The 21,277-nt window shown below is 41.1% G+C and overlaps 1 protein-coding gene and 1 pseudogene across 1 annotated transcript in view; one reads left to right on the top strand and one right to left on the bottom strand.

The window, feature by feature from the left end:
* The window catches only part of Asip (agouti signaling protein), a 128,530-nt gene that overhangs the window by 20,546 nt on the left and 86,707 nt on the right, over positions 1-21,277 (top strand). The window lies entirely within an intron of this gene.
* Positions 19,407-19,827, bottom strand: LOC102029527 (annotated as a pseudogene).

The following is a 21,277-nucleotide window of genomic DNA, read 5'->3' as shown; positions in this document are numbered from 1 at the left end:
AGAGGGAGAGGGACAGGGGGAGGGGGAGGGGGAGGGAGGGAGAGAGAGAGAGAGAGAGAGAGAGATTGACTCTGTCCCTTATATTTTATCCAGACTGCTGGGATTAGGGTGGTGCCAATCCAATCAGTGGACTGATAAAGCAATCACCTACTCTTAATCCAAACATTGCACTACAAATCAATCACACACTCTAGATTCAGCCACATCCAAAAAACAAAAAAACTTCTTTGACTGCATGAGGCTTTTGGGGGACAGCTAGACATAAACCATAACATTCTGCCCCTGGCCCCCCAAAGACTCATGCACATCCCTTTATGCAAAAATCATTTAATCCATCTCCCAGTGTTTCCAAAGTCCTAACAGTTTCAGCATTGGTGAAATGTCCAAATCCAAAGTCTCCTCTGAATCTAAGGCAAACTCTTAGATGTGAGCCCCTGTACAAGTGAAAAGAAAGTTAAACACTTGCAACATTCAATGGCACAAGATAAACTTTCCATTCCAAAAGTTACAAACAGGGGAATAAAAAAGAATGGAACCAAAGCAAGTCCAAAATCCAGCAAGCCAAACATTAAGTCCTGTAGTTCCATGTGTCAAGATGTGAACTCCAAAGGGATGTGATTCCATGTGTCAAGATGTGAACTCCAAAGGGCTTGGGTGGCTATACCACTTTTGGTGGTTGTAGCTCCCATGGGTCCTCTCTTGGGCCTGCTCTGTTCCCTCCTTGCAGTTTTCCTCAGATAACCCACATCCCTGGCTTCTCTAAACTTCTGGGGTTTCCACTGCGTCTTTGGCTTCTCATGCACAACTTCACATACTGCCCTCTCAGGGACACATTGCCTCTTAGGCCTTCTGCTGAAATCTGGGTGGAAGCCTTCCTGACCCCACTACTCTTCCATTCTGTATGCACCTAAAACCAGCACCACATGGACAATGCCAAGGTCTGCCATCAGCTGGAGCATTAGCCAGGCTTCCTTCTTTTTTGACCATAGGAGTTGAGTGCCTGGATTTCTGAGGACTTTGAATCTAATTCCAAGGATTCTCTAGGTCACTGCTATTCTTGAACTTGGCTTGGCTACCATCATTCTGGAACATGCTGCTCTGGGGCTCTCTTCTGAAAGCAAAGTCACTTTTGCAATTTTGAGGCTGCAAAGGGTGGACTCCTGCTGCTTCTTGTGATGCCCTCAGACCATCTTTTCTATTCTGCTGTTCCTCCTCAACAGTCAAGAGCTCCTCTACTTTATTTTTGCAGTCCACAGCTTTACTGGAGCTTCTCTTCTGGCCAAACTCACAACATTTTAAATCATTCTGTTGGGCTCTTTGTTCTTGATTTTCAACATAAATCTGGCTAAAAGCCCCCAACAATAGCCATGACACTACTTCAACTTTACACTGCCTTGAAACTTCTTCTGCCAGAATAATTAGTCCACTACCCATAATCCTAGTCTTAGGCAAATCCTCTTGACATGAAAAAAATGCAAACGGTCTGCTAAGCCATAACACATCATCTGGAGTCCAACAGCCAATGCAGTCCTTCTTCCCAGCAGAAACCTCCAAAACCTGGTCTTTACTGGCAGGATTTCTATCCAACCTTCTGGTCTGATGAGCTCTAACCAGAATCTCACATATAGTACAGCCTAAGGTGTTCCAGTACTACTTTTTCAGCTGGCATCTCTGAACCTTTACTAACTCCTCCCCTTCCAACAAGCCAGTTCCAAAGGCTTCTGAACCACATGGCTATGTAATGGCATAGCAATTACCCCACTTCTTGTACCAAATTCTGACTTAGTTATTTTCTTGTTGCTGAGATAAAATACCCAACACCTACAAATTAGGGGAAGAAAAGTTTGTTTAGCTCACAGTTTATAGAGGTTTCAGTCCATAATCAGCTGGCTCCAAGGCAGAGTGTCACATAGCAAAGGAGCAAACAGCAGAAAACAGCAGAAGCAACAAGCAAGAGAGAGAGCAAATGTCTTGGTTACTTTTTTCTCATTGCTGAGACAAAATACCTGACATCCAAAATTAGGGAAGGAAAGGAAATTTAGCTCACAGTTTATGAAGGTTTCAGTCTATACTTGGCTGGCTCCAAGGCAGAGTGGCACATGGCACATGGCAACCGTTCATGGTGGCAGAAGATAGCAAAAGCAACAAGAGCAAAAGGGAGGAGTAGTGGCAAGCAGCCTCTTTCTTTCCCTTACATATGCAAACTACCTGCCTCAGGGCAGGTGTAGCACTCACATCCATGAATCAATCAAAAATCTAGAAGCCCACCCCATGACTGCATGAGGATTTGAGGGGACATGCAGACACAAACCATAACGGCAAACCTTTTTCTGTCCCTTATATCTTATCCAGACTGGTGGGATTAGGGTGGTGCCTATACAGTCAGTGGACTGATCCAGTAGTCACCCACCCTTAATCCCAGCACCTTTAATTCCAGCATTGCACTATGAATCAATCACATATTCTAAACTCAGCCACCTCCAAAAAATCTCTGTGACTACATAAGGCTTTGGAGGATCTAGACATAAACCGTAACAGTTCCCAAAAGTCCATAAGCTGGCAACCAAGGCAATGTGCCTTTTGGAAGCACACTTCAGGTCCCAGATATAACTCTAGCTTAAATAAGTCTCTAATTGTTTTAAGCAGATATTGCCTGGAAGTCACATGCCTACTCAGAGTTGAATTTTCTGCAAAGCTAAGTAAAGTTGTTTTAGTGACCTTCACTTGCTCAGGTCCTTGTACTTAATTTCATATTTATAATTTATATTCTCTTATTTAAAGAGGGCCGTCAAATTCTCACAAGCTTTAGGATCCACAAAACCTGGATTTGCCCCTGGGATCATGACAAAGCCTGGAGTAAGTTCATGCAGCAGAGAGGGCTAATTGTATAACCCTCAAAATTCATGTTCCTTTTTAGAATGACTGCTGTCCATGTTGCCACATGAAGAAGAAATACATAGCTGCTGCATAAGATACTCTGAGTCTCTGTAGTAGCAGTTTAAACCTTGTATTATAAGTGGTCAAAAATATTGATTAAACTATATGCGGCTAATAACTAATAAGTGCTGCAAACCTGTTGTTCAGAATCATTAAAAATTCCTCACCATCCCAGAGAATATTTGGTATATTTGCATTTTATAAAAGAGAAAGAGCCATAGGATTTATTTATGTTTTGAAATAAATGTTTCATAATTGCATTTTTGTTTTATACAAGGCAGTTTACTTTTGAAGCAACTCTACACAGCAAATTCAAGTAGTAGTTTGGGCAAGTGGCCTCATTAAAATGGGACATTTGCTTCACAGGCACAACTCATTAATTCTTTCCTTACTGATTCCTATCTAAGTCCTAGCTGCCAGTTAAATAGGATTCATTCTATTGTTTTCTCCACTTTTGTATAAGACTAATAATTTCCATAATACAAATGTGTAAAATATTTAGATTCCCAGATCTTGTTCCTACTCAGGGATTTTACTTTTGTAAGTCTGACATGGGATTCATAAAAACTGTAATGTCAATAATCTCTATCCTCACCTGCCACTCACACTTCTTCATTTCATTCTCATGAAAAGAAGTCCCTCTCCATGTTCAAAGCTCACCCTTATGCCAGACACCTCCTTGCCCATCTTTTCTCTCTTCCACTCATTTTTTTTTGTACAAACAGGACACTTGGACAAAACTCATCAGGATTGTCTTCCTCTATTCTCTTTGGTTTGTCATTTTGTCCCTTTCTCCACCATTCCTCTCAAGCTCTACTTTATTTCCTTTTACAACCCAACTTTAACCCCTTTTCCTCTCTGCATCTAATCCTTTTCTCAAGTCTTGGCAATGTGTCTCTTATCCTCCCTTAACACTCTTGAAAATGCTTTCCCTGGGGTCTGCCTCAACCTCTGAATTACCAAACCAGTGTCTCCTTTGCACTCCACGGAAGGGAAGGGTTTTCTCAGATGGGCAGCAGCACAAATAAAAGCACAAAAGCCAGCACAGTACAGTTCTTTCTACAAATGGCTCCACATGGCTGGGTCACGGGAGTAAGTGTGGGAGCACAGAACGTGGAGGTTAGAGAGAAAATGGTCAGACTTAACTTGTGCTAAGAAGGTCTTATTTGCCAAGCTGAGAGATTTGGATTTTACTGAGTGAAGAATTCTCCCATAGTGGTAAAGAGGAAAACACTGGTAGGAATCAAATTAGAGGTAAGTGTGTTGGTTTGGGGGATATTTACAAAGGGAAACAATATAATAATACAGGACACATATTTTATAAGATTATTTATAATAGTCACCCAAAGAATCATATATAAGAGTATAGGAAATCTGTGCACACACTAGACCAATCCAGCTGAAGGCCTGGATCCTGCAATAATGTCCTGCATGAGTCCAGCTGAAGACCTAGAGCCCATAACAATGCCTCCCACAAATCCAACTGGAGGCCCAGAGCCCATGACGTCTCATGCAGGCCCATTTCACGGACCTACGCTGGGAAGTCCCAAAGGTCAGTGGTAGAATCTAGGAAGTCTGTGTCAGTGGGATGAAGATCTGTGCTAGTAGGCTGAGGGATCTACACTGGAGCCAGGAAGCGATGCTCAAAACAACAACCAGAGCTCCTCCCCTAAAAGGAATTACAGCCATCATCAGCGACAGTGAGGTCTTGAGCTCCTCCACTGGTGAAGACAGCTGAATTCCCATCAGGAAAGCCCATGCAGCAAGTTTCTCTAGGATACTGGGAGTGCACCATCTTCCCCTCCACAGCCAGGAAGCAATGCTCCAATTGAGCACCAGAGCTCCCCCAAAGTGAACCAAAGCTATTCTCAGTGCCAACCAGGTGCTGAGCTCCTCAGAGGATGAAAACAGTCAAGTTTATCAGGAAAGCCGCATGATGAGCTCCTCCACAAGAACCAACAGCCTTCCTTAGCTCCCAACAGCCTACCTCTTCTCCAGTTCGGCCTCTTATGCTGCAGGCAACAATCCTCAGGTGGGCCTCCCACACCCAGCACCATGCTTACTCAGTTCAGCTCGGGGTTATAAGATGACGACCAGTTGTCAATCCACCACAGTAGGAGCTTAGTTGGAGGTTACTGTTAAAGTTCATCGGAGAAGTGAGAAGCAGCTGGCCTGGGCAGTAGGGATGCAGATAATGTTCTCTTGATCACTGGCTTTTATGTACTCAGGTCATGCTGTTTCAGGGTGTGATTTTCTTCGTGCTTCTTGTGTTCAGGATTGTTAAACTTCTTGGATCTGTTGGTTTATAGTTTTCATCAAACTTGAAAATATTTGTCATTATTTCTTCACTTTTTTCTGACTCTTACACTCTTCTTTGAGGACTTTAGTTACACATAAATTAGGGTATCTGAAGTTTTCCTGTGGATCACTGATGCTCTCTTTTTAATTTGTAAGTCTTGTTTTTTCCCTATGAATTTTAAATTGGATTATTTTTCTTTTTTTACTTATTTTAAAATGTATTATTGGTTAATTGAGCATGATATTGGATTACTTCTATGCCTGTGCCTTCAGACTGTCTAGTGTTTTCTTTGGCAGTGCCTAACCTGCTGTTAATCTCATCCAGTGTATTTTTTATATCCAATATTGTATTTTTCATCTCTACAAGTTAGATTTAGATCTTTTCAAATATCTTATGTGTCTTTACTTAACATTTTTCACCTTTCCTGTAGCCTCATGAACACAGGGAGTATAACATTAACTGTTTTAATGTCTTACCAACTAATTATTGATCTGTTTGTATTTTCTCAAGGGAGAACCTCTGCAGATCTCTGGTGTTATATTCTCTCTCTCTCTCTCTCTTTCCTCACTTCCCTATGAGCCCCTGTCTCTCCTTCCCTCCCTCCCATTTTCTCAAGCCTCCCTTTCCCTCCTTCCCCTCCACCCCTACCTCAAGTTCTCTTTACAGACATTCTTTATTGTGAATTCTGGGCTCTGGAGCCTCCCTGGACCTCCAACTCCATCTTCTTACTTCAGGGAGACTGCTGGGTTCCACACAGGTTCTCCAACATCAGGATTTAGGGTCGCAACATACCATGGAAGTAAAACCAAAATGATTTGAGAAACAGTAACAGAAGGAGGGAGGAATGATGCTGGACAAGAGACAAGGTGATAGTGGTGTTATTCCCCTAGATGGGAAGTTAATACCAAAAAATATAGTCTAGGGGCTGGTCAGGACAGGGGAAATAAGAAGCTTGTTTGGGTCATGGTCAGGCTATCGCCCTTGTGAACATAGGCAATTGTCTAATAAGCAGGTGAGTACATCCCACTGATCAGAGGGAACCAATTAATCAGAGGTAGAGATTTCAGAGGCGTAGTCTGGCGTGAGAAATTAAGTCATCCAGAGAGCATATACAGGCATTCTTCCTTTAATGACTGAACCACCTTCCTGCAACTAATTTGTTAAGTAAATCGGTAGCTAAGTGAAAAATCGTATATAGGATGTAAAATATTCAGAACAAAGAGATGGTCAAAGGAAACTCCAACTTGATGAATTTGCTTTTATTTGCATAATTCCTACACGCAGTACTGTAAAGTATAATAGAACATAAAACCATGGTATCGTAGAGTACAATCAGCAAAAATTACAGTACTGTATAAATGAGGTGTACTTTTCCAAAAAGACATCGAGGTTCTATCAACAAGGTGTATAGAACTATACACCAAAAAAATGAGTCTAAGTCTTAGCGGGATGTTGTAAGTACGAACAGCATGCCTCTGTCTTAAACCCAAACAGTTGTTAAGCAGGTAGGTTGTTAAATGAGGAACGTCTATATTAGACCTCATATTATCAAAATAATTCAATGAAAATGATTGTTTACCCTAAGAACGCATGTTCTCCAATAACCTTTAAAATAAAACACAACAGCCACCAACAAATCACATCAGCTAGGTTCAGGCAATACTGATCCCTCACATGTCAAAAAAGCAGGGATGAAAATTATTCAGAAAATCCAGGATACTTTATAATAAAGCAATGATATACAAAGCAATGATATATTGTTCATCAGTAATCATGATCACAAAGCATGCAATGCAGATATGATCTTCAGCAAATCAGTGAAGCATCTATTCCTATATTTTCTCACATGACCTTTCCTTGCATTTTAGCAGCTTTCTTGAATTTTTCAAGATTACATTGATCACACAGTTGATACTGCTCATAGCTGTGTTTTTGAACATAAAATTTTGGCTCATGAATGAAGGAGCTTCTGCAGGTCATTGTAAGGGATCAATGAAATTAAAGTAGTACTAATAAAGGCTGGGCTTGGTGGCACATGCCTATAATCCCAGCACTCACGAGGCTGAGGTGGGAGGATAGCTGTGAGTTTGAGGTTAGCCTGAGCTCTCTCTATAGGGAGCTCAAGGCCAGCCTGAACTACATAGTGAGATCATGTCTCAAAAAAAAAAAAAAATGCAACTAATAAGATATCACAGAATGGGTATGGACCTGCTTGACTCTGAAAATCTCTGGAAATGCCAAATATCCTTGACAATGAAACTGGCATTATTGGACCCACTGCTCTGTCCACTTCTGCAGGGAATACCTTGGAGGAGAGAAAGACATCTAAGTATGTGGTAAAGGAGCTTACCAGCCAGGAGCATAAAACCAAAACTAAACACAGAAATAATCACAGAGCCAAGAATAGCAGTGATAATTGATCGGTCTGCCCATGTCATATGTGATCAACAGGTCTCATCAGACTGTGCTCTAAATCACCTTCTTCTGCATCAAAACAGGCACCATATATTTTTTGGATATTGAGGTGAAACAAACAACTTTATTAGGTAGCTTATTTTTCCTCCACTGTCAGACAATATAGAAATAAAACATATTTTGAAGACATTTGTCTTTTATGAATGCTGTGTTGCTCTGCACAACATGCTGAATGAATAGGCTACAGGCACTCCTCATTTAATGACCAAGTTCTGGTCCTGCGACTAGGTCCTAAGTAAATTGGTCATTAAATGAGAAATTGTGCATAGTATGTATATTACAATATGCAGAACAAAGAAACGGTCAAAGGAAACTCCCACTTGATGACTTTGCTTTTATTTGCATAACTCTTACTTGCAGCACTGTAACGTATGACAGAACATAAAAGTATAGTACTGTACTATACCGTATAATCAGCAAAAGTTACAATACTATATAAACTGGGTGTACTGTACAAAAAAGACACTGAGGCTTGATCAACAAGACGTGCAGAACTGTACAAAAAAAAGACAAATAGTAAGTCCGAGCAGCAGGTTGTAAATCTGAACAGCTGCCTCTGTTGTAAGACCACATAGTTGTTAATCAGGTAGATCATGAAACGAGAAATATCTATATTAAAATGTTACACTGTACCCCATAAATATGTGTGAATTATAAAGAAAAGGGAAATGTAAACAATTTGAGGTCAGAAACGGAAATCAAATGTAAACAATCTAGGAAATCAGACCATAGAATTCCAGATTCATCTTCTTCCTGGTATATACCAACTGAAACCTGCTAAACAATAGTCCCTAGGGGGGCTGGGGATTTAGCTCAGCGGCAAAAGCGCCTGCTTGGCAAGCGCAAGGTCGTGAGTTCGGTTCCCGGTACCGGAGAAAAACCAAAAAAAAAAAAAAATAGTCCCTAGGATTCCTAGGGTCTTGGCAACACATATCTTCCAAGTCTTCTCTATATTTACTGGCTTCTCTGCTTGTTCTGACAAGTCACCTTTTGGGGTTTTTTTTTTAGGTTTTTTTGTTTTGCTTTGTTTTTTGAGACAGGGTCTCACTATATAGTTCAAGCTGGCTTTGAACTCATTATGTAGCTCAGGCTGGCCTCAAACTCACAGTGGTCTTCCTACCTCTGCCTCCAGAGTGCTGGGATTACAGGCACACACCACCATGCCTACAAGTTGCCTTTAGACCCAGGCAGTCACTACTCCAAGAGGAAAGCCCAGGAAAAGTTTTCCCTCTCCTGCTTTTATATACCCCTCCCCTCCCTCTAAAAAAAAATGTCCTGGGTGGTCTAGTTAGTGCAATTTTAATTAAGATTTAATGATGTAAACCTTACCTGACCCACATTTGCCATCTGAATTACCTATGCTAAAAGGAGACTTTTAAAAGAGACTTGTTGGGATGAATCTTTTTTCCTTAAAGGTATGCTGAATTCAATTATGAACACAATCATATTATTTCATCTTGACAAGCACACACACACAGATCGTGCATTACAGTTATTTCCAGATTTCTTCCTCACTGTATTCCAGGCATACCAGACTTCTCCCGTGGCCACTTCTAACTCACTAAAGAGGCTCATGAACACCAGCTACTAAGGCATCACTTGAAGTCTACCTGAAAAAAATGCCCACACTGGCCAGTTGCTCCCCTATCACGAAATTCTGCCTATCTGCTGACACCATACTCTGTCCCTTTTCAAGTGTTTGTTTTAAATTTTGCCTAAAATGCCTCTTCACAACCTTAGGATGCACAGAGCTACATACATTTTGTTGCTCTTATTGTCACCTCCATTAAGCTACTAGGATAAATATTTTAGAAAAAAACACTAAATCTCAGCTATATTTTAACTATCCTAACATGAAGCAAACTAGAATCAGTCACTGCCCATACATAAATCACATTCTACGTGGGGGTAAAGTTATATTAACACAGGACAAGAGACAGTGGAATCAAGGATAAAATTTTGTGACCTACCCCCACATTTAGGCCTCCTTGCACAAAACTGAACAAAAGCATGTTGAAGAAAGGTCGGCATGATAGTCCTGGAACTTGACAGGAGGGCTGCACTTCATCACTCTGCGAAGCTCACATCTGGGAATTCCACTGGAGAAGTATCTGTGTGCCGCTCCGCTTCTTTCTCACAGACATCTGCTTTGGAGGGGAAATGTGAATGAGCTAAAATTTCTCAGCAAATGGGGAAGGCCAAGAAACAGAGCACTTCAAAGTACAGGCCTTATTTCCTTCTCTGATGTATTGGGGTCTAAAGACTTAAACTATATCCATTCTGAAAGCTAATAGGGGTTTTTTTCCCTTATACAAAAGCTGTAGCTCTTTAAAGGGGTGTAGAAATTCACATTGAATGTCAGACATCTGAAGAGAGAGCAGCTGGTCTTCAAGGCAGGAAAAGCATTTGCCCAATGTGTTTCGCCTTCTTGCTATAGTTGGATTTGGAAGGTCTTTCCAAGGACCAGTGCTGGAGGCTGGGCTGCAGAGAGTGGCACTATGGCGAGGTGGTGAAACAAGGGGGTGGGACTTAATTGGAAGACAAGGAGCACTGGGGACAAACTTTTAAAGGTACATTTTGTGCCCAGATTCTCCACACCTCTTTCTCCCTCTTCCTTTCTCTCACACCACTATGACATGAGCAGTCTTGCTCTGCCACATCCTTTGGTAGGATGCACTGCCTCACTCCAGGCCCAGAAACAAGGGAGCCAGCAGACCGGGAAGTGAAACCTCCGAAACCATAAACCAAAGCACATCTTTCTTCCTGTAAGGTTTTTGTTTTTCTGTTTTTTTGTTTGGTAAATCTGAGCTGTTAACAATTTCCGTCTTCCTGCAGACAAGTGAGACAGGCATACAAAAGCGAACACAGTTCCATTAAAAAGGTCCAATAGCAAGTCTAGGTTTTTTTTTTTTTTTTTTCTTTCTAAGCCATCTTCTTCCTTGTCTTCCCTCTTTAGGTTATTGGAACCTGACTGCTTTGAGATTGTGTACACTAGGCAAGGTAACTTAGAGCCTCTGCTATGAAACTCTTTTAAAGTATGTGCTAGAGGGGCTGGGGATTTAACTCAGCATCACAGCACTTGCCTGGCAAGTTCAAGGTCGTGAGTTCGATTCCTAGTACCGGAAGAAAAACAAAATAAAAAAATAAAAAATAAAGTATGTACTGGAATTGACTAGTTGCCTTTTTAACCTTTTTGCTTTTTTTTTTGTTTGTTTGTTTTGTTTTGCTTTTGATACCAGGGATTGAACTCAGGGCCTCTTACATGCTAGGCAACTGAGCTACATCCCAGCCCTTTTACAATTTTTTTTTTTTTTTTTCTTTTGGTCTTTTTGAGACAGGGTCTCACTACGCAGTTTAGGCTGGCCTTGAGCTCACTTTGTAGCCCAGGCTGGTCTTGAACTCACAATGATCCTCCTGCCTCAGACTCCTGAGTGCTGGGATTACAAGCGTGTGCCACCATGCCCGGCCCCTTTTACAATTTTGAAACAAGATCTGGCCAAATTTCCCAGGCTGGTCTTGAACTTGTCATCCTTCTGCCTCAGCTTTCCACGTAGCTGGGATTATAGGCATGCACCACCATACCCGTCTGATTAGCTGCTCTTTACTTTTGCACAAGGAAAACTGTCTCTGAAAGTATATGTTGATTCAAAAGGTATATTCATCATATTTGAGGAACAACTTACATTTTCTGTTAACTTTCATCCTTAACTAAAATGTTCCAAATTAAGCAATCATACAGTCGTACTTGTCAACAGAAAATATCCTTGGTAAATTACCAAAAATTTGGGCTTGAGGCTGGGGATTTAGCTCAGTGGCAAAAGCGCCTGCCTGGCAAGCGCAAGGTCGTGAGTTTGGTTCCCGGTACCGGAGAAAAAACAAAAATAAAAATAAAAATAAAAAAAATTTGGGCTTGGGGATAATGTTTTAATTAAAAATAACCTTCCAGATGTGTGAAAAAAATCTGCTGTCAGAGTTCTCTAACTCATACCAGGGAAATTGGCCTATTAAGAAAGGAAGCTGTGTGTGTGTGGTACACCCCTGTAATCCTAGCACTTGGTAGGCTGAGGCAGGAGGATTACTGTGAGTTCCCGGCCAGCCTGAGCTACAAAGTGAGTTCAAGGCCACCCTGAACTGTATAGTGAGACCCTGTCTCAAAAAGATTTAAAAAAAAAAAAAAAGAAGAAAGGCAAGATTAGAATGGATGAGGTCATACTTCTAGATTTAGAAGGTAAGTATGTTAGAGTTGGAACAAAGCCAGCCGCTAGTTGATGCAAACAAGTGAAGGACTCCAGAGTATAGGGAACAAGCCCAGAAGTTCCTAGGGCATTTATACTTTGCACATTTTTAATTAGACCTACTCTTAAGGTTTAATCATTCTTTTCTATCCATTTAGAGTACCGTTTTATTTTCTGAAGATCTATCAAGCTTTCTAGCCAGGTCCAATTCTGCTAGAATTCTAACAGTATGAGAAATCCAGAGTTAGGCATACTTACACCTGGACGTTTATCCAGGTTTCCTGTCTTCCATTTTCTCTCCTGAAATAAGACTCTTCATCCTTCTAGATCTCAAGTCCAGTTTTTCCTCTGTGGAAGCTCTCTGATACTCCTTTGTGCAACCACCCATTCTTTTATAATCTTATTTCTATTAAACTTAACAAACTGTTGTTCATTAGGGAATTCCCTCAGGGGAGAGACACTCATTCATTTTTCTAATCCTGGATACTGGTACTTAATTATCCATTTAATGAATAATGAATAAACACATGAAGGTGAATAAAAGCTATTCTGCTGAAACAAAAGCAAAACCAAAATGAAACAAAAAACAAATTTTTGCCAGGCATGGTGACACATTCCTGTGATCCCAGCACTTGGGCAGCTGAGGTAGGAGGATCACTGCAAGTTTGAGGCCAACATGGGCTACAAAGTGAGTTCAAGCCCAACAGAGCAAGATCCTGTCTCCAAAAAACTAACCACACACACACAACAAACTTTGTCTAAGGTCAACAATGACCCTCATCCATATTGCTGAAACTGGTAGATGAATTACTGTCCTTATCGTGCTTGACCTCTCTAGAGCACTGAGCACTACGAAATACATTGTTTCTTTCTTGAAATTCCACTTACCCGTCATGGTTTAATGACAACAGTCTCTCACTTTGTTTTCCCTCTTCTCTGGGCATGTCTCAGTTTCCTTTGCTTGCTTTTCCTCCTCTGTAAAACCTTCACAGTTAGTGCATTCCATAATTCTGTTTCCCAGTGTCTTTTCTTTTTTAATACAAATATTCCTTATTTAAGGATCTACCTATTTAATGAGTATCCAGATTTACAACTGAGGTACACTGTGCAGACTTACGGGCTGGGCATGGTGGTGCATACCTGTAATCCTAGCACTTGGGAGGCTGAGGCAGGAGGATTGCTGTGAGTTTGAGGCCAGCCTGAACTGCATAGTGAAACCCTGTCTCAAAAAAAAAGACTTACAACTTGCCACTCAGACTTACGATCCATCTTTTTTTTGTACAGTTCTGAACATCTTCTTGATCAAGCCTCAATGTCTTTTTCTGTACAGTACATCTTGTTTACAAAGTATTGTATTTTTTTCTGATTGTACTGTATAATACAGTAGTTTTATGTTCTATTATACATTATAGTACTACATGTAAGAGTTATGCAAATAAAAGCAAAGTCATCATGTTGGAGTTTCCCTTGATCATCTCTTTGTTCTAATATTGTAATATACATACTGTGTAAAATTTTTCATTTAGCAACCTACTTATTTAAGACCTATTCCCAGGACTGGAACTCAGTTGTTAAAAGAGGAATGCCTGTATATATAATATATATTGACCAGATTAGGGTAACTGGCCCATCTAATACCTCAGATATAACATTTCTCTTCTTCAGTGAAACTTAACACAAATATTTACTCATGTAATCATGTCTTCTAAGCTTCAAATGAGTGTGTGAGGTGGGCAGGTAGTGGGAATTGAGCCTCCTGCCTTTGCAGTGAGCTACATTCCCCAGCCTCTTGCTCTTCTCAAGCAATCTCAAATATAAGTCATTAGCCACCACGTGTAAAGATTAGAAGGTGATATCTTTTCCAATTTTGTGGAAGAAGGCTGGATAGGAAGAAAGCTGATGGTTCTTCAGAATCTGATTTTAAGGTTTTAAAAAATGTATGCTTCTTCGTTGTCTATAACTTTGAATAAGCTACTATCCAAAGCATTCCATAAATGGGTCTTAACTTCTTCAACTTTAATTCTCTGTACTACTCTAATCTAGACCAGTAATGAAAAACTAACTTCGTAATCTAATTTCAGATGCAGTCTTTCAGTTCAGAGAGTCCTAGGAATTTATTAATCTGATGTGAGGAAATTTTTCCTGTCTTACTCTGGCCTTGATATATTTCTTTAGTTGTATCTCTATCATCTTCTTGTGAAAAATACAGGCTTCACTGAAAGGGAAAAACTGTATAAGAGAAATTGTTCCTTTTAATACTTTATTCTCTTTGAAATTGCCTACTTTCTTGATCCCTGTAATTATGAGAGCATAATCAAACATGCAGGATGCCTGATTGTACCATTGTACCAAGCTTCGTAAACTGATGATCATTAATCTACCCTTGTAACTGATTATCTCACCCTTATAGCTAATCAAGAGAACTGCCAGGCTGTTCTGTCTCACCTTTGTACCTCCTGCTTGTGCATCATATAAAAACTCTAGACCACCAGAGATAGGGGCCTGATATTCTGGGAATGATCCCGATTAGTGCCTGTTGATGTAAATAAATTTGCCTCCAAATCCTGGGTGTTGTTTCAGTGTTTCTGCTTGCTGCTGCACCAAAAGCACAGGGACTGTGTCTGTCTTGTCTAGTGCCAAACAGTGCCTAATGTATAACAGAAACTCAATATGTATTTATTTATTGAATGAATGAATGCATGAATGAATTCTCAAATGCACTGGAAGACTATAGAGTTAGGATGGCCAGGAAGTGAGTGAGTAAAGGCTGAGATAAGAACACTAGACCATCAAAACAAGAGTAAAGGCTGAGATGACAATAAAGGATACAGCTTTTCAGGGACAAATATGATTTGGTCTTATGGGATTCCTCTACAGAGAAAATGTTAAAGCTAAGAAAGGGACAGAATTAGAGTAGTCATCAAAGACAATGAAGAAGGAAGAAACTTGAAGGACAGGCAGAATTAGGTAAGGCTGGATCCAGGGAGCTGAGTGGGAGAACCTGATATAGTCAGTGGCCAGGACAGTGAATCAGAGGCAATTCACTGGAGAGAACTGCTGAGATGGAATCTATTGCTTTTGACAGATGACAGCAAAGGCAAAGGTACCTCAGAGGTGCCTGGCCTGGGAAATTGCCACAAGGGTTAAGATGGCAGGAGGAGCAGCAGTCACAGAAGTAGGGGACACAGGAACTAAGCAGGTCACAAGATCACCAGAAAAATTGCCCTAATAAAAACAAGCAGATGTGGTGCATACTTGTAATCCCAACACTTAGGAGGTTAAGGAGTAAGATTGCTATGAGTATGAGCCCAGTATGAGCTATACAGTAACTCCACTGCCAGCCTAGACTACATAGCAAGACCCAATTCAAACAACACAAAACAAAACAACAAAAAACCAATGATGGAATGCTGAAAAATCCAAATTACATTTTAAGCAGTGCATTTCTACGGACATAACTGAATAAAGAATTCAAAAATGCTGGATCCTTAAGTTCTTTTCCTCTACCCAACCTTGCCCTTTGTCTCCATTAGGACCTGAGTTCGACTTGGCCTCATGGATAGTTCTGCTTAAACTGTTGACACTTGTTTCAGCTCCGACAACACCCAAAGTACTTAGCGGTCGGTTAGTGTGAAGTGTGAGGACATGAGAAACAAGAAAAGAATTTTTTTTTTTTTTTGAAATCAAATTTTCCTATCTGGACTCCTGAGATCTGCCACATGAGTCTGTTTTGATGAACTCCGCAGCTGAACTCTTTTCTCTCTCTGGGCTGCAAAGGTGCCATTTCCTGTCTCTGGGCTGCTCTTCACTTGTCAAGATGGTCATACTTGGGGCTGGGGATTTAGCTCAGCGGCAAAGCACCTGCCTGGCAAGCGCAAGGTCGTGAGTTCGGTTCCTGGTACCGGAAAAAAACCAAAAACCAAAAACCAAAAAAAAAAAAAAAAGATGGTCATACTCATCCTTCAGCTTTCAATTTAAACTGCATTTCCTCAACACTGCCACATCTGAAGTCTCCACTGTTACTCTCATTCATAGCAACTTATCTTTTCATAAAAGTTATCAGAATTTATAGTTATATTTGATTAGGTATTTTCTGATATGTTTATTTACTATTTAGCTCTTCCATGTGACCATAGGCTCCATGAAGGTAGGAATCATTTCTGTTTTATTCACCCCACTTTATACCTAGGAAAAGCCTCATGTTCAGTATTCATTTGTTCAAAGAATGAATGAATGATTGATTTCTGATCTCATCCTGGGTCAATTTTTGCTATTTTCTAGTTTTGTTATAAAATAAGTTGGTGAATCAAAGGGAAGATTGTTAGTATACAGTTTCAGGTTAAAGTTTTTGCATGTGAAAACGTCAGATTTCTTTGAAGAAACATTCTATTCTGAGGTAAGGTTGTTGTTGAACCAGTATATGTTTGATAAACAAAATTATCTTCAAAAAAATCAAATAAAATCTATATAAAGTGGATTATATTCTAAATTTACATTGAATGATATATATGATTCACAAAATTACTATATGTTAGCTTTGCGCAGTGGCAGTATCGTAGCCAATGAGGTTTATCCAAGGCATGATTATTGCTAATTGAAAATTACTATATGTAATAACAAACTCAAATCAAAATTTCCAGGAGTCATTTTTGCACACAGTATTATTAATAATGAATTGACATTGACCAGGCATAAACATAAGTATTATTAAAGAGAACAATTGTCTCCCTCTCCCTTAGGGTTCTTGAGACATGAATATGAGTCTGAAATTGGAGACATTTGGGGAAAGTCTTTGTGTTTACTTTTCTAGTCTCTTTTCTGATTTTGCCTTTTGTTTTCATATTACCTCTTATGGCTTTCTCTGATCCCCTTTTTCTCTGCTTTTGTCTATTTGCTCCTTACTCTTTGTCTTGGTGATATGAAACATGCCACTAAAACTCTGGTACTTACTAAAATCAAACTTTATACTTTTTCTTTCGTGCTTGCTAATCAGATTTGAACAGGCCAAAGAAGAGTCTTGTTTTTCACATAAAGATAAAAACTAATACCTAACCAAATCCTGTGATCCATGGATTGATTCCCTTCTAGAATAAAGAGATAATCTAGGGCTCATTGCCAGGGCTTACATTAGGCAACACAAGAAATCACAGCCACTACTGGTATGCTCTGTAAAAAATACCTAGCCAGCTGTTGTGGCACACACCTGTAATCCCAGCACTCAGAAGAATTCGGAGCTACAGAGTGTGTTCAAGTCCATTCTGAACTACACAGTAAGAACCTGTCTCCAAAAAACAGAACAAAACAAAAAAGAATCTGCTTCCCATGGACAGATACAGAGTACCTTTGGGGATGTCACATATAATAAATAGCAAATGTACAGGTCTTTAAAAATACTTTCATTCATGATCTCATTTCATTCTTTCAACAAACCTGTGAGATAGAGATTAGTATTGGCCCCATTATACAGATCAGGAAACAGGTTCAGAAAAATAAAATGACTTTTTAAACATCATTCACCTAGTAATTGCCAGAACTAAGGCTCCACGAAGACCCCAAGTCAATACTGTGTGGTCTTTCTACCACATCAAAAATTAATCTCCATAAAATGGTAAGAATAGGAAAAGTGACAAACAAGGAACAGGATCTAAGCCTAGGGACCCTTCTAAAGCCATAATGTAGTTGAGGAGCTCCTACTTCATTCCACCAACTCTTCCCCCTCAGAGCAAATGTACATAAACTTGTACAGCAGAATTTGTCTTGTGGGACACGTCAATAACTGCTCATAAGCCAGTTATATTTAAGTTACTTATATTCTAAGCAGGTAGCATCTGAGAGTAGCCCTCAAATCTTTATCAGTCCTTGCCCAGGCAATTCCAAAAGTCAAACAAGCTTCAAGTCTCTGGCCTCATCTTCCTCTAGTCTATCTTGTATGCTGTTACCAGTAATGTTTCTGGTGCATAAGATTTGCTTACCCCTTCCCTACTTAAAATCTTTCAATGGCTTCTGTTATTGGACTGAACTGTGTCACCAAAAATTCATCTGCTGAACTCCTAACCCCTAGTATCTCAGAATGTGATAGCATATAGAGGTAGGGGTAATTAAGTTAAAATGAGGCCATTACAGTGAGCCCTACTTCAGACCGACTGGTGTCCTTATAGGAAGGCAATGTGGACAGGGACACACTCAGCAGGAAGACGATGTGAAGACACAAGGAGAATCCAGGCATCTGCAAGCTAAGGTGAGAGGTCTGGAACGAAACCAGACTGACTGACAAACTTGATCTTGGACATTGAGCCTCTACATCTGTGAGAAAATACATTTCTGTTGTTTAACGCATGCAGTCTGTAGTACTTTAATATGGAACCTTTAGAATACTGATAAAATATAAAACATAAACCTCTTAACGTTGCATTCCAGGTGCTTTGTGCCGGGTGCAGTGGTGTGCGCCTGTAGTCCCAGCTACTCGGGAGGCTGAGGTGGGAGGATCGCTCGAGTCCAGGAGTTCTGGGCCACAGTGCGCTATGCCGATCGGGTGTCCGCACTAAGTTTGGCATCAGTATGGTGACCTTGACCTCCCGGGAGCCGGGGACCACCAGGTTGCCTAAGGAGGGGTGAACCGGCCCAGGTCGGAAACGCAGCAGGTCAAAACTCCCGTGCTGATCAAGGTGCTCTGTGCCCTAGTGATGTCTCTGACTCCTCCCTGGCCTTTACTGCGTATCATACCAGTGAACATTTCTTGCTTGTCTGCCTGTAGTGCTCTTGTTCCTGTTTCTCACGTTATCTCTTAAGTTTTTGCTCCTTGCTGCTCTTACCTCCACCCTACATGAAGTAGCACCCTCCTTCACTAGTCTGGACGTCTGGGAGGAGAGACTATCTAACCCACCTTTGTAGCCTCGGAGTCCATCCCACTGCTACACTAATAAGCACATATGAGTATTCATCTGTTGAATGGATGGAGAGTAAGATGGTAAGGGACACCACTCTCTGCCTTAGAAGTCTCTTTCTCCATGGAGGAGGAGCCAGGTTACTTCTCTTCGTTAGGGCCTAGGGCTGGCAGCTTCCCTCTCTAATCTCAAAGGAAGGGCTGGCTCTGTGGAAACCGGGACATTAAGAATATGAATTATCGGGGCTGGGGATTTAGCTCAGCGGCAAAAGCGCCTGCCTGGCAAGCGCAAGGTTGTGAGTTCGGTTCCCGGTACCGGAGAAAAACCAAAAAAAAACAACAAAAAAAAAAAAAAAAAAAAAAAAGAATATGAATTATCAATTTCAGCAGTCTCCACTGCGTCCCTTCTCGTCTAGCCTCCGTCCAGTTTTCTCTGCACTGGGTCCTTCAGATGCTCAATTCTGTTTCAAAGTGGTTATTTGGGGTTTTGTGTTTGGTTATGGTTTTGGTTTTGCTTGTTTGTTCGTTTTGTTTTGTTTTGTTTTGTTTTGTTTTGTTTTTCGAATGAGGCTATTAATTAACCCGGCATCCTTTGTTCTAAAGCTTCTTGTCCGCAGCTGCCACCTGTCGGGCGATGCTCTGTCTCTAAGGTGTCAGCCTTGGGCCCGCACCCTGGTCCTTCCTCGCCATTTTCAGCCCCTCCCGGGCCGACCACCGCGGGCCGCACTCTTGCTCGGCTGAAGCGGCTGCGGGGGGGGCCCTCGCTCTGACGCGCGCCGCAGATCTCGGTGGTGGAGGCAACCCCAGCGCCACCTCCGAGGTGCCGGCGCCTGCTGTGCACGCAGCTCGTGCGGAGAACCAGTTCTCACAGTAGGGCAAGCTCTTCATGCTTGGCCAGCTTGACAGTGTCCGCCCCTTCGGGGACTTGCAGCTTCCCGGACTCGGAGAGGGGCTGCGGCTCTGCCGGACTCCTGCTGCTTCACGTCTTTCACCGGCATCGCGCGGCCTCCGCGCTGCCAGCCGGGGGAAAGGGGTTTTGTTGTTGTTTTTGGTTTTGTTTGTTTGTTTGTTTAGCTTAAATCTGATTCCTGAAGGAGGCTGGGATTTTCTTTCTCCCCATTCTGTTTTTCCTCTGCATTCTTCTTATTCTCTTCTGCCATAGAAGGGCCTCCTCTGCAATCAAGATGGAAATGTGGGGCAACTTCAAGCCTAAATAGGCCTATTTTAGCAACCCGAGTGGAATAAATATTTTTGTTATTCGGAGAAAAGACTCAAATATTCCTAGGCCACATGACTGCTCCTCATGCTTCCTCTGCCCACTCCCAGCCACATACCCCTCTGGTTTGCCTGATGGTGGTGGGACCAAGATTTATTAGCCACACCATATGCTACAGTGAGTGCTGACAAAGACTTGTACACAAATATTCACAGCAGCTTCATAAAAGCCAGAATCTGGAAATGAACAAAGTGTCCATCAGTAAGTGTCAGTAATGACTAGGTAAGTGAAGTGAGTTTTCATAAAATCTCATCAAACTCATCAAAAGGAAATGAACTTTTCAACATGAGTGAACCTAAAAAACCTCAAGTTGACCAAAAGCAGCCAAGCACAAGTATATAGTATATGATTCCATTTAACTGAAGTTTTAGAAAGACAGACATAATTTATAATGACAGAGATGTATACTGCCTTCCTGGGTGTGATTAGTGAATAGATTGAATGAAAAGACTATAAGCGAAGTCCTTGAGGTAATGATAAAATTCTGTAGATGGAGTGGTAGTAGTTACAAAGGGGCATACATTGTCAAAAGTCACCAAGACATACACTTTAAATTGGTGCATGGTATTGTATGTGAATTATGCCTCAGTACATTAAATATTATTTTACAGTAAAGTGGTACAAAGTGTGCACTGAGATGCCATGATGATAATCAGAATATTGATCTTTCAGGGTAAAGCTCAAGGATCTCCAAACACAAGAACTATTTAGTCAAAACTCTAACTGGCCTTTTGGCCCCATCTTTCAATGTGTCCCTCTCTTCTTCTATATTCTGGCATCACATATTAATTGCAGTTCCCTAAAAATTCCAAGCTGTCGTCCTGCCTGTGAGTCTTTACATGTGCTGTCCCCTCTGTTCATCACAGTCCACCAGGCCAAGAGCTCTTGCCCCGGCATCACCCAGACTGCCTTCCTACATCCCTTTAGGCAACATGTACTAACCCCCTCTTTTCTCTGCACCAGACCCTGAACATTCTGCTTTTCTTTCTTTCTACACTCACTCCTCTACTAGACTGAGAACTCCCAAGGGCATTGTGAAGGAAATTTCCTTGACAAAACTAAGTTTAGTAGTGTTTAAAACTTTTGGAAAACAGAGATCAAGCAGTAACTCCTTAATTGCTTACTACGAGCCACAGACTACGCTAGCCTTCTTCACCTCCTGGGTGGGACAA

This window comes from Chinchilla lanigera, unplaced genomic scaffold, assembly GCF_000276665.1.
Source record: "Chinchilla lanigera isolate Chin_1 unplaced genomic scaffold, ChiLan1.0 scaffold00021, whole genome shotgun sequence".
Taxonomy (NCBI): Eukaryota; Metazoa; Chordata; class Mammalia; order Rodentia; family Chinchillidae; genus Chinchilla; species Chinchilla lanigera.
This window is presented reverse-complemented; position numbering and strand designations above follow the sequence as displayed.